The sequence below is a fragment of the Panthera leo genome, chromosome A1 (assembly GCF_018350215.1).
Source record: "Panthera leo isolate Ple1 chromosome A1, P.leo_Ple1_pat1.1, whole genome shotgun sequence".
In the NCBI taxonomy this organism is placed as follows: domain Eukaryota; kingdom Metazoa; phylum Chordata; class Mammalia; order Carnivora; family Felidae; genus Panthera; species Panthera leo.
In genome coordinates, this window is record NC_056679.1 from 7,651,616 (window position 1) to 7,664,632 (window position 13,017).

Consider the following 13,017-nt stretch of genomic DNA (forward strand, 5'->3'; position numbering starts at 1 on the left):
TTGAAAGTATTCCTAATATGAGGGTTTAGTACCTTAAAGTTGAAATGTGATTTAGAGCTGCCGATACTCATTTTTGAGAAAACAGTAAAATCCCTGGAGATTGGAAAAAGGAGGATATAGTGTCCATTCTCCTAAAATTCACTTCAGTGTAGGAAAGTGGTAGAAGGAAATGTTACCGATCTGACCTCAACGTTTGGAAGGGAAGTGGAGTAACGTGGTGAAACGAGCACGGTGCTGCAACTTTTGAGGCCCGGCGTCTCGGGCTTTGTGACCTTGGGCCAGCTTCCTCGGCTGCAGTGTGTGCGTCGTCCGTGAAATGACAAGCGTGCCCTGGATAATGACTGTGGTGTCTCTCTCATGTCTAAAACTCACTGTCTGTCTAAACTGAAAGGACCTACAGGTTAGTCTCTACTTAGAAATTCGGGGTTCACATAGTGGTAGGTCTTTGAAGGACCATATTTTCTTGCCATTTACATTTAAAATAATATGTAGGGACATAGATTTTTTCCCCCGTAGTGGACTGTATAGTTAGGAATCTGTTGGTACAGGTTGCGTGTATTTGAAAATTGTTAATGGTTGAATTGAGAAAGTTTAAAATTTCTTTGTGTTAGTAAAACTCTTAGCATAAGAGTATTGTATGCTACACTTTGTAAATTGAAGGCATATGTAGACTTTTTCTTTGGTCGTAGTAATTCTTAATGTCTGCTTAATGATGTCGTTTTAGTGGAAGTAACTCAAATTTAGGGAAATATAATTCTAAGTTGATTTAGAAGGCTGTCATGATTACTGAGAGACCTTTTATTTCATAATGATATTGGAGGGAACAGACAGTTAAGTTAGGCCATACCTACTACTGTGTTTCATAGCTAAATTATTTTCTGGAAATCTCAGGCCAATCCCTAGGCCAGGCATGCTGCTGTTTTTGCCTGGGGACTATGAGAATTCTCGGGGTCAGATCAGACCATTGCTTTTACTGTAAGCAGACTTACTCTGTGCTATGTGGAAAATTGCAAAAGAATGATGTTTACACTGACTGCTTCTCTCAAATCTAATTGAAAAGGCAGTACATGAACCTCCTTACAGCATATTAATTAGTGCCAATGTAAATGTCTGATGATTGCCAAATCGCAGAGAATTCTCTAGATGCAGAAGTGTTTGTGGAGAAAAGATGTTTTGAGTTGTGGTTTTTGAAGGTGTGGAATATGGAGAGGAAAGACTCTTAATCAGAAGATACTGCTCGATTATAAGTAGAGAGTTAGGATCTTCAGTAAATTTTTAAATCCTCTTTATCATAGACAAGCTAAGAGACTATGACCGGGGGCCCTGTATCTGTAGGGACTGGCTGAAGTAAAATGTGGGATGTGGAAAACAGTATTAAACAGGTTCATTGCCATTTGTGTGGGTTGCTTTATTGTTGCTAGGCATGCGAACGACTTCCTGAAGAGTCGTGTACTGAGAATGTATGCATTAGGGCAGTCCTTAACTGCTCATGCCCAGGGACCGGCGCCAGTCCCTGAAGCGTCTGGTACCTGTCTGTGGAGACGGAAGTTAAAAGATTGGAAATACCTTTTTAGAAACTTCTGTAATAATTTGATAATACTGCGACATCCAAATATGTGCTCACTTTTCTGGTAATTCCTTTTTACTTTATAAAAGTATACAACCATGATAAATAGGAAATTATGAAAAAAATGATCTTTCACAACTGATGTTTGAGAAGCACTGATTTGTTTTCTCCATTAGATAAAACTGATATGATAGATAGGAAAAGTAACCATTGTTTGAAAGTGTGTATAATCATTGTTGGCCAGGAGTGGTGGTGGAAGAAAGTGAATTGTAGCCGTGTATTCTGAGGGAGAGTTAAGCCCCCCAAAACACTAGAGAAGGGGTTTTGTTGAAAGTGGGAGTTAATGTATTTGAGATTAATACACGAGGAAACCTTAACAGCAAGAGAGATCAAGCTGCAAACTGGCATAACAGAAAAAGGGGTGAGAGTCACCGTGAATCACAAGTGTGACGTATAGAGCTGTACGGTTTTGGGTAAGGATCCTTTGGGAAGAGAGTATCTTTATAACAGAGTTAGATGTTGAGATACAGATGTGCATAAATGAAGTGAATCAGTACCGTGACGTCTTGCTGGGTATTCTTGCTAAGCTGTGAGTTTGTATGCAGGGCGACCACAGATGATTGAGACAAAGCCTAAGCAGAGTGAGAAGCTTCAAAATTTGTATCTGGCGTTGTTGGCTTCCCCTTGCGTATCTCTTTCTTAGCCTTTCTTTGCCCTCATGTTTTAGTCATCGAGAGTCCTTTTCGTGTTTACCGCCTCCCTCCCCCACAGCACAGAAGGCTCTGGTGGCTGTCATTTACGCTTCTTGTTTTAGTTGTACTTTATGGTGTTGTTTCGATCAACATGCAGTTTTACCTGGGCACTTGCATTTTATTTCTAGCAATGGGAGAAGAGATTTTTAAGGTTTGAATTAACAAGTTAAAGCCTTTGGACTCAGGAGACAATGATTTCTAACGTATCATGTTTATTTCTCCTGATTTTAAAGCTCTTGGCTAGGATGAGGGAAGTGGGACCAAAAGGGTTTGGCTTATCTGCCGATGGTTTGTTTGTGAGGACGTGTTATTTGTGAGGATGTGTAGATTTTGGACGTCCAGTTCTGGATTATTCTGTTTGAGGGAGAAGTTGACTAGCAATACTTTGTCTGCTTCCTTCCATGTTTTATCTCAGTTTGAAACCTCCTTCCCACTGTTTTCTACCTCAAGAGCATACACCTCCCTCTCTCACCCATCTGTATTACAAAATTTACTGGCGATATAGTATGTTTTCTGATTAATTTGACGTTTAAATTTTTTCTTGTAACCTTTCTGTTTTAATGTCTCCAAAAGATGACTTTTATATTATTTCTAATCTAGGGAACAAACTATGGAGTTACAAGGAAGCCGGAGACTATTTGTGGTAGCGTTCTTTTATTGGAGAAAGCTAAAGTAAATTTGGAGAGATTAATAGAATTATAGCAGAGGAAGTTTGGAATGTAAATCTTTCCTTGATCCTTCTGCGGCTTAGGCTTATAATGGAACATCAAGCCAAGTATTGATCTCGGGAAAAATAAAAGGGGAAGAGAAAATGGAGAAACTGAAATGGAAGTCTTAATGGAAATTGACAATTTAAAACCTCACCTGTAAAACCACAGTTTTTAACTTTTTTATATATGTTCTCAAGAATTGTTTTGCTTGGTATTTAGGTTTTGCAGATCAGCCACATCAATATCATTTACCCATGAGTATTGTATGAGTAATGTTTCTATGGAAAATTGTGTTTAGAATTCCAAATTAAACAGAGCTATTCTTGTTTTACTGGCGTAGATGAAACCTCCATTCATCTCCACTTGCCAAGCTGTGGGAATGTGTGCTCTCCCAACTTAAGCCAGAGGTAGGTGAGGTCGTAGATTTAGAGATGCACATGAGTCCCTATGGGAACTGGTAGAGTTGTTAGATCCAAGTCCCTGCAGGTAGGGAGGCGCCTTATGCCATGGTCCCCGTTTAGAGCTTACTCAGAGCTCTGGTTGAGTTTTTATTTCTCTCAAAGAGCAAACAGTCGGAGTAGTAATAACCCAGTGGTATTGAATAATGCTTGGGAGTCTTAGGGTTTGGAGTTGGATGCCAGGCAGTCTGAATTGATTCTCCATTTCTTCACGGATTATGTTTGTGTCTTTAAGCTTAGTCAAGCGTTTCTCCATTCGCAAAATGAAAACAGTAATCATGCTGAGTGCCTACTATGTGGCGTTATGAGGACTAAACGAAAAATATTTCCTGGCCCAGAAGTGCCCGATAAATGGTAGTTGTACTAATACATTGTTAACTGTAGCTAAATAAATAATCTGTTACTGCTCACTGTGGATCAGGCTGTGTTATAATTGCGACTGGAAATATGGGTCTCCAATAGCTGCTCTGAGGATGTCCATCTTTTCTGTGAGGTGTTCAGGACCCCCCTCCCCCAACTCCTCCCCACATAGCCGTTAGCTTCTCGAACATGTGCTTCCAATTTGGTGAAAATGCACATGGGGATTTCTCATGATGTAGTGAGAGATGGATAGAAACTTGATTTTATTTGTATTGATAATGATTTTCTGTATCTGTTCCAGGTAATGTGTTAAACTTATATAATTCTTTCGTAAGTTAAGGTTTTCTCTTTTGTATCATTTAATCATCCCAATGGGTCTTGGAGAGAGATTATTTTTCTCATTTTACAAAATTGGAGAGTGGAAGTTTTGAGAGAGAAAGTAATTTACCTAGAATAATATAGATAATAATTACTTATATTTCGGAGAAAACCCGAAGTCTTTCTAGCAAGGGCAATATGAGAAAGGTGAAATGAGTCTTTGATAAGGTGAAAAATAGAGAGGTAGTGGAAAGAGGCTACTGGTAATATACAGGGGAAGAGATAAAACATTGACCTTATGCCTGTTCCTTTTTCCATTTATGTGGTTCTCAGTAAAAATTTCTATGAACACAGTTTCTGGGGCAGGAACACACAATTAAACTTTTGATGTTTGAAAAAAAAATAAACTTTTGATGTTTGACAGGTAACCTTTTAGAGATGTTGTACATGTTTATTACATTCCTACTGATAGGTTCTGGTTTCCTACAGACTTGATAACACAGAGATGTAAAAGTATTTCACATCTTTGTTACTGTATAAGGCAACCCCCCCCCCCCCATTGTTTAAATTTGATTACTGGTGCTGTTGAACTACTCATTTATGTTAATTGGTTATTGGTGTTTCTTTAACGTCCTTGGCTCGTTTTTCTATTAGGCTATTCTTTTTAAATTCGTTGTAAGCTCTATGTATGTTAGAGATTTAGGCCTCTTCTCGTGGATGTTTCAGTCTCCCATTTTGTTTTTGGTCTTGAATTTCACAAGTAATTTACGCTGTCACTTTTGAAATGTCACACAGACTCTGATTATCCCTTACTAAGTACATTTAAAAAGAACAAAATATTAAGTTCATTTTGGTTAAAATAACATGGTAATTCCCTGTATGCCGAGTCAGTGATTTTAAATTGAAGGGATTGTCGATGTTTTCTTGTAATTTTAACGTATTGTCATTTTATTGCTAATGATCTATAGTAGTTAACGTTCCTTAGCAAATGGATATGTTCTTCGTCTTCTCTGCATTTTAATTGTCAGATTTAAATGTGACATTTTTCCTATTGTTTTTACCTCCAGTCTTAATTTATTCTTTTCTTTAAAATGCTGTGTAAATAAGATTAGATTCAAACTTGTTTAGAAATATGATAGTTCTTACAGGAAAGGACTCAGTTTTGAAAGAGTTAATTTTGTTTTCCTGCAAAATAAAGAGTACTCCAGGTTGACTTCCAGGATTGTGTTGAGATGAAGATATGCTTTGGAAAGAACAGATTAAATTTTGTTGTGACAAATTAGGAGTTCAACCATGTACTACTTTCTGTACTTAGGTTTAATTGGTATGTTGTGGGCAGTGACCACTTGACTTTTGTTGTTGAGTCAAGAAAGAATCTTCCAAATTTATGACTGCAAGGAAATTTTGTTCTATCGATGGATTATAAAAGATCTTGTGGCAGATTTGCGTTTTGGAGGTTGTTTTTGTTTGGTTTGGTTTCTTTTTGTTTTTTTAAGAGGTGAGTGGTGGTTTGATGTTTGACACTTTATACCGTATTTAAACATGTGAACTGAGGCAACATGCCTTTTATATACAGTGTGTAATACTCTTGGGCTGTAGTCATTCTCTTGGTTTAGCTTTGGGCGTTTTGAGTTAGTTCTTAACCCAGTAATGATAGTTTGGTAAAACCATGGTGCATTGTCTATCTGGACTTGGGAACTAGTAGCTCATTCTGAGATTATGTAGTTGGCTTCGTTTTACTCTGCTCTGCTCATTGTGTTTACAAAGTGAAGTAGCTGATTTCAGCCGCTTGGCATTGCTGGTGGTTCATCTCTATTTTCTACAAAGTCGGGGTCAGTAATGAATTAGTAAAGGTGAGTTTAGAATTCCCATCCACAAACATGCTAGCCTAAGTTTTAGCTAAATTGAACCCAAAGTGCATAATTTCCCCAACTCTTTTTTTCTTAAATGTTTGTTTATTTTTGAGAGAGAGAGGGAGACACAGAATCGGAAGCAGGCTCCAGGCTCCGAGCTGTCAGCACAGAGCCTGACGTGGGGCTCAAACTCACGAACCGCGAGATCGTGACCTGAGCCGAAGTCAGAAACTGAGCCATCCGGGCGCCCCTCCCCAACTCTGTTTAATTCCCAAGATGTTTTCCCCTGCATTTTGAAAATGGGGAGAGGGAGCTGCTTAATTTTATTTCTTTGAATGGAGCCTCTGTAGCTCTTGTTTCTCATCGATCCCGTCCATGCCAGGTAGATTCAGAGATTGATTCGTTCGGGAGTTTGTATTTGGCTATTTTAGGATTAGCTAGAATAAGGTTAAGATTGAAATATGTTAAGGAATATGGAACAGGTTTCTTCAAATTGGAGGCAGAATATCACAGTTAGGAGTGCAAACTCTGGAGCCCGACCTTACGTTAGTTGTGGGATTCTAGGTGAGTTATTTTAACCTCGTATAGCCTCACTTTTCTCATCGGTGGAGCGGGCTTTACGGTTGTGCCGGTCTTACAGAGTTGTGAGCGTGAAATACGTTAATGGGTATAAAGTGCTTGGTGTAGTGCCTTGTGCTTGCCACGTGGTAGTTGTTCCAGTCTTCTGTTGCTTATGATTCTGTAGTTCTAAAACGTGTGTATCTGTTTCTGAATGTGTGTGAGATTACTTTTGAGTAACCACTGCTTTAGCTTAGGTTCAGTTCTATCTAGTAAAGAGCATTTCTGAGGATATTCTGCTTCATTTCAAGATTGAAGCCAGGGGACAAATGTAAATAAATAAAAAGGGAACCTTCTGCTAATGAGTGATCAGGCGTTTAGCATCATGGGTACTTTTGATAAAGTACTGGAATACATTGTAAAACTTGATTACAGTTATAAAATGATTACAGTTGATAGTTTCTTGTGGAAATAACTTTCGTGACTTAGAGAAAAACACCTTTCCTCAGATTCACTTAAAATAACTTAGGCACGGTATTTTCTTTCTCTACGTTTTATATTCAGTTCCATTCTAAACCAGAAGAATAAAAGAAGTTGCAGTTTGGTGTTCCAGTTCTTTAGAAATTAAATGTAGCCTTGCTTAGCAGAAGTACTCCACTGGTCTTGCTTTTGTTGGCGTAGAACTCCGTTATAATCTGGAGGTTTTAAGAACAGAAGGAATAACTGCTTTGTAAGCTTCCTTAAACATATGCATATGATATTGGGGGACTGACTCATGGTAGAGCCTAAAAATATGTTTGTGTGTGTATGTAAATCCTGTTTTGCTTTATTTGATATAACTTAGAGCATCCTCTGTTTTCATCCTGTTATCCTGTACATTGACTTCGCAAATTAAAAGGGCTTTTTCATTTATAGATGTTTTCCTGCCCCGAGTCTCTAACAGTGGGTCTGTTTTTTAGTGGACTCGCTTGCCCATCGCGTCCTACTCTTGTTTTTATTTGAACAATGAAAACTGAAGGAACCTAGTATGTTTTCACAAATAGCCCACAATTATGACGAATGGTGGGACAAAATACAACATAATCTTTGAAGCTGGCTTACTCTGTTTTTGATTTTGTAAGTGTTTTACTCACGGGGAAGATGATTGGAGCCCATGCTGCAGTGGTTTGTAGGTCTGGATTTACTATTCTAAATTAATTAGGTGTAGGAGCCTTTAAAATCCACATAGTAAATTAGGTAGAGGTAGTTCCCTGTCTTGATGATTGTATGGAAATTAGTTAATGTATTTGATTTAAAAAATTCAAATGATTTTAGTCAATTTGGGCGTCTGTTTTTTCCCAGTGAGTTTAGATTACCCACCAATCGTTAATGAAATTATAATTTCCAATTTACTTCTCATAATTACAAATATGCTAAAATATTAGGACATATCATTAATTTAGGGACGACCGCTGTGAGCTGGAAGAGGTTTTGTTTTTATTTTATTAAAAAAATGTTTTTAATGTTTATTTATTTTTGAGAGAGAGAGAGAGAAGTGAGCAGGGGAGGGAGGGAGAGAGAGAGAGAGACAGAGACAGAGACAGAGAGACAGAATCCGAAGCAGGCTCCAGGCTCTGAGCTGTCAGCACAGACCCTGACTTGGGGCTCGAACTCACGAACCATGAGATCATGACCTGAGCCAAAGTTGGACTCTTAGCCAGCTAAGCCACCCGGGCACTCCTGAAGAGGTTTTGTTTTTCAAGTTTTATTTTTATTTATTTAAATAATCTCTGCACCTAATGTGGGGGTCAAACTCCTGGCCCTGAGATCAAGAGGCACATGTTCTTCTGACTGAGACAGCCAGGTGCCTTTAGAAGAGGTTATATTAAAAAAATAAATAAATAAAAAAAAATGCAGGTTTATTTTCAAATAAATATGTAGTCAGTTCTAGAGCAGAGGTTTCTATTAGTGGACCTGAGACCCTCAGGAGTGGCAGGAGGTAGGTTGCTGAGTTATTATAGTAAAAGGTAATGGGAATTAATATAGTTACTAAGTATTATCTGAATGGAGATAGTTCATATACACACACACACACACACACACACACACACACACACACACACTACTATTTTCTAAGTTACCTGAAGAAGTTGTGACTAATAAAATGCAAACCATTTAAAAGTGTCATTCATAATACTTTAAATCATCACTCGTTGTTTTAGAAGTACAAATAGTGAATGTTTTTGATGTTCGAAAGGGTTTCTTAAAATTCAGGGTATTGGAAACTTTTTGTACTGTGGTAACAACTTGATTTCTGTAGTTTATCACTAATTAGTTAATGATATATAACAACATATGGCTAGTAATAGGAAGCATTGTTAAAGCATTGCTGTTTTGCAGTTGTACCAGAAGAATTGTGCACTGAAAAATCGGTCTGTTACTTAGTGGCTTTAACTACATTTTCTATACATGCAGTGGTATTTATAGATTTTTCTTTGGCTAGACTGTGAAGTTTTTTAGGGGAAGAGAATAGATCTCAGCTTTGTATTTCTAGGAAGAAGAGCAAAGAGTGTTATGCTGAAATGTTGAGTGAATGAATGACTAAAAAAAGTGTGTGCAGTTAGGCTTTTGAACTCAAAGAGTCGTAAAAATTAGCTTTTACTATTCTTTCTTTTGATACGGAGACGTCCCTCATTTGTGAGGAGCAAAGGAGGATTTCCTTTAGTCTTAAACCATCGGAAAGGGCTTTTATGGACTAGGTCATGAAATTTCGAAGAGCCAGCATTGAAAAACTTCTGCAGGGTATATGAGTAATGGTCTCGAAGGCTCTAAGTATGTAGGTCAAACTCTATTGAACTCTTGTTATTTCCGGGAGTGGCCTCAGTTTCTGTCTGGACCGTTCGTTGTTTTTTCTCTAGGTCTTTTCTGTAACATTCTCTAGAACTTTACTCCTCCCAAAGTGTGGTCACCAGAGCAGGAGAGTACTAGTAGTTGTGGGAGCCTTTTAGAAATGCAGTCTCAGGCTTCGCTCGAGGTCCACTGAAGCAGAATGTTTATTTTAATGACATTTCCAGAAAATCCATAGGTTCCTTACAGTTTGAACACAAAAGGATCCTTGAATACTTTTGTTGAAGCCAGTGTGTTTTTTTAAAATGCCTCATCAAATGAGTAAAACAATTTTCATCTACTCTTACTGTACTGTTAATTTGGATTTTGTGAAGAATGATAAAAATCGTTCACTGTTGTAGTGAATCTTGAGATTTTAAAGCAGGGGTTGTGTAACTCTAGAGAGAGGGAGAGGGGGAGGAACACTTTCAGGATATTTTACCACAGGAACAGAAAGAGATTGGGAATTTTGATGTACGGTGTGGACTTGGTAGGAGGTGGGGCAGAAAAGCTGGTGATTTACTGATAGGACAGGACACTTAAAAATACTTCCATTCTGTAAGTAGAAGTCCACGGAGGGCGAGGCTATCAAGCACAGAGGGTCAGCAGCGCCCTTTACTGCTTTTGTTGACTATCGACGTTCCCAAGATCGGCCTAGGAGAGGGAAGAGGGCTTTTGTTTGCTCTGGAGGGGACGGTTTGGATCTTACAGAACTCAGAATGTCAGGGGAATAACTTTAGGGATTAATAAGCATTTCCCGTAAAAGTTTCTTCGCCCCCTTTTATTTCCTTACCTTCGATCTGACTTCTCCGGTGTCCTTAGCCCCCACTTTCAGTGAGTCACCGATAGCGGTTCTTAGCCCAGCATGTGTCTTCCCACCCAGGCCGTAATTAGCTTCGTTCCCACTTCAGTTCCCTTGAGTTCACATCCTGGAGAATCACCAGCCATTCTCAAACGGGGGCAGTTTGGTGCCCCTGCTCCCAGGGAACACTGGAGATCTTTCTGGGTTGTCACAGTTGGGCCTGTGGGGCCACTGGCTTCCAGAGGCGAGAGGCCGGGGACGCTGCCGAAACGTGCTGCGGTGCCCAGGGCGGCCTCCACGGCCGCCAGCCCCGTCGGTGAGCGGGGGGCTGAGCAACCCTCGCCCGGATTGCCGCCACAGTCCCCCGTGGGTGTGGGTCTGCCCGTTGCCGGTGTAATGTTCCATCGGAAGCTTTCACGAGTTCCCGTTGCCCATGGAATGAAGTCTGAAGTCCTTCGGACGGGATAGGAACGGGTTTTTTCTTATTGCTTTGAAGCCTCACCTTTTGCTCTTGGAGGTTGGTTGGCCCACTGCTCTCCTGGTAGACTTAATACTTGCGGTTTGCCCTTGACACCACAGTGCCTGTATGCGTCTATGCGGCTACGCGTCTAGCACACCTTTCTTCTGGCCTACAGTGGCGCGCCCTCCCTCTCCCTCTCCCCATCCCCCTCCCCGTCTGGGTCCACTTAACTTCTTCTTCAGAACTGCTCAGGCTTTTGCCTTCTCTGTGAACCCGTTGTCTCTGCCCTGTTGGTACCTTATTTATTATATATGCATTTATTATATCACAGTCAGTGTGTTCCGTTTGCATGACTTTTTACCTACCACATTATATCCTCTTTGAGGGAAAGGTTTGTGTTTTATTCATCATTGTATTCCAAGTATTTAGAACAGGTCCTGATACAAAAAGATCTCTTAGATGTTTAGTTGGAAATGCGTGTTCTTCAAGGGATATATGATAGTCAAGATAATTTGGGAATTAGCTTACAGATGAGATTTTACTCTAATTTATGTCCTGTGCAGTGAGACTTCTACGTGTGGTCTTTTCGCCTCCCCCTCGTGCTTTCTATGGCTGCCATCCCTTTTCAGATGTCATTTTGTCGTCTTTTGCTTCTCATGATAATTTAAATGGTACTGATACCGTAAGTCTTTTCATTCAGTGTCACATAGAAGGTTTTACTTTCAGGTTAAGTTTTAATCTCTTGCTACTTATTGGAGAAACTTAAATCCGTAATGGCACATTTTTGGGGATCGCTTCTATTCAAGAGGGAAGGGTGTTAGGGTAATTACAGGTCTTTGAGGGTTGGGGTGGGGAGAGAGGTGATGGATTCCTCTTCGGAAAAATAAGAAACAGAAGGAGACCTGTTGGGAAGGGAGAATGCTACGTTGGATTTATTTAAATACTTTTTTTCTATGTTGCTTAGTGCACCGGTATAAGGAAATAAATTGCACCAATTGTAATAACCAGCTCAAAAGCAAGTCTGAATTTGAAATACGTGCCCGGAATTTAGGTGCCTTGTGTAAATCCTATCTGATAGGTTGTGATTTTGTTTAAATAAATATTTTTTGATGTGTTGAACTTTTCTGATAATTAGGATTATCTTTAGGCCAGACATTTTCTAAAATAGAAGTTTTAAGTTAGTGAAAGCTTAATTAAGGTGATAGTATTTTTGCTGCATATCAAAGCCTTACAGTTGTGAGCTGTGTTACTAGAAATAAGTTCCTTTAAAATTCTTTCGTTTATAATATTGTTCTGATGAGTACATTTTTATTTTCATCCACAGAAGTTGCTTGTGATGTAGACACAAAGGGTAATTGAATTGGTGTGAGATTGCATAGAGGTGGAAATGTGTCAGCCTCATGAAACACTTACCACTGCTATAGTTATTGGGTTGGTAGGTAGTTTAGTTGTCTTTCTTATGCAAGTTTGCTTTTTTCCCCTTAAATCAAAGACCACTGGCAAAGGCCCATCTCTGTAGTTAGAATCTAATTTGCATAGAATAATTCCCATAGGCGTTATTTGCAAGGTTACTTTGAAATTTAGAAATCAAGTGTTTTCTTCAAATTGGTTGTCTCTACTAGCCAAAATTATATGTTATGTATTTGTCTGGCCATGACACTTTTTCTGAAGAAAGTTAATTGTAACTATTTGCTTCAGCAGACTTACGACAGAACAGTGAGTAAACATAGATTTTCTTCTTTCAGGCTTAAATTAGTCACCTTCCCTAAGAATATACCAGCATTCCTTAAAGGGAAAAATATATATACAAAAAAAATTATACACACACACACACACACACACACACACACAAATTCCCTTGAGATGTAATTTAGTGCAAATTTAGAGGTAAGATGGTGACAACTACCATTAACTTTCATGTATAAAAAAGCCCCGCCAACTACTATTAAGATTGTTTGCTAACTTTATGACAATGTCTGCCAATGAATTTATGCTTTTATTGGACAAGCTATTCAGTTATCAGTCTGTTCACATTACTGGTATTTATAAGTCCCATGAAATGTGTATATTTTTAAAAAAAATTTTGAGATGATTTCATTGAGTACCTTAAGTTGAATGCCCACTTCAGACATAATGACTTGTACTTTAACCTGCATAGAATTTTAAAAATTAAAAAAATCAATTCAAAACAAATCTATTTCTTAGGAATTAGCTGCTGCTTTGAAGTGGGGGCAATTCCTCAGTAGGAAATAAGGTAGCAAAATTGGGGAGCAGAAAAAGATAAGAGTTTGGAGAATATTTTTACCTATATTTT

At 38.8% G+C, this 13,017-nt stretch overlaps 1 protein-coding gene across 14 annotated transcripts in view; it reads left to right on the forward strand.

Moving 5' to 3' along the window:
• Positions 1–13,017, forward strand: part of PAN3 (poly(A) specific ribonuclease subunit PAN3) — a 131,429-nt gene that overhangs the window by 22,590 nt on the left and 95,822 nt on the right. The gene's annotated exons all lie outside the window — the stretch shown is intronic.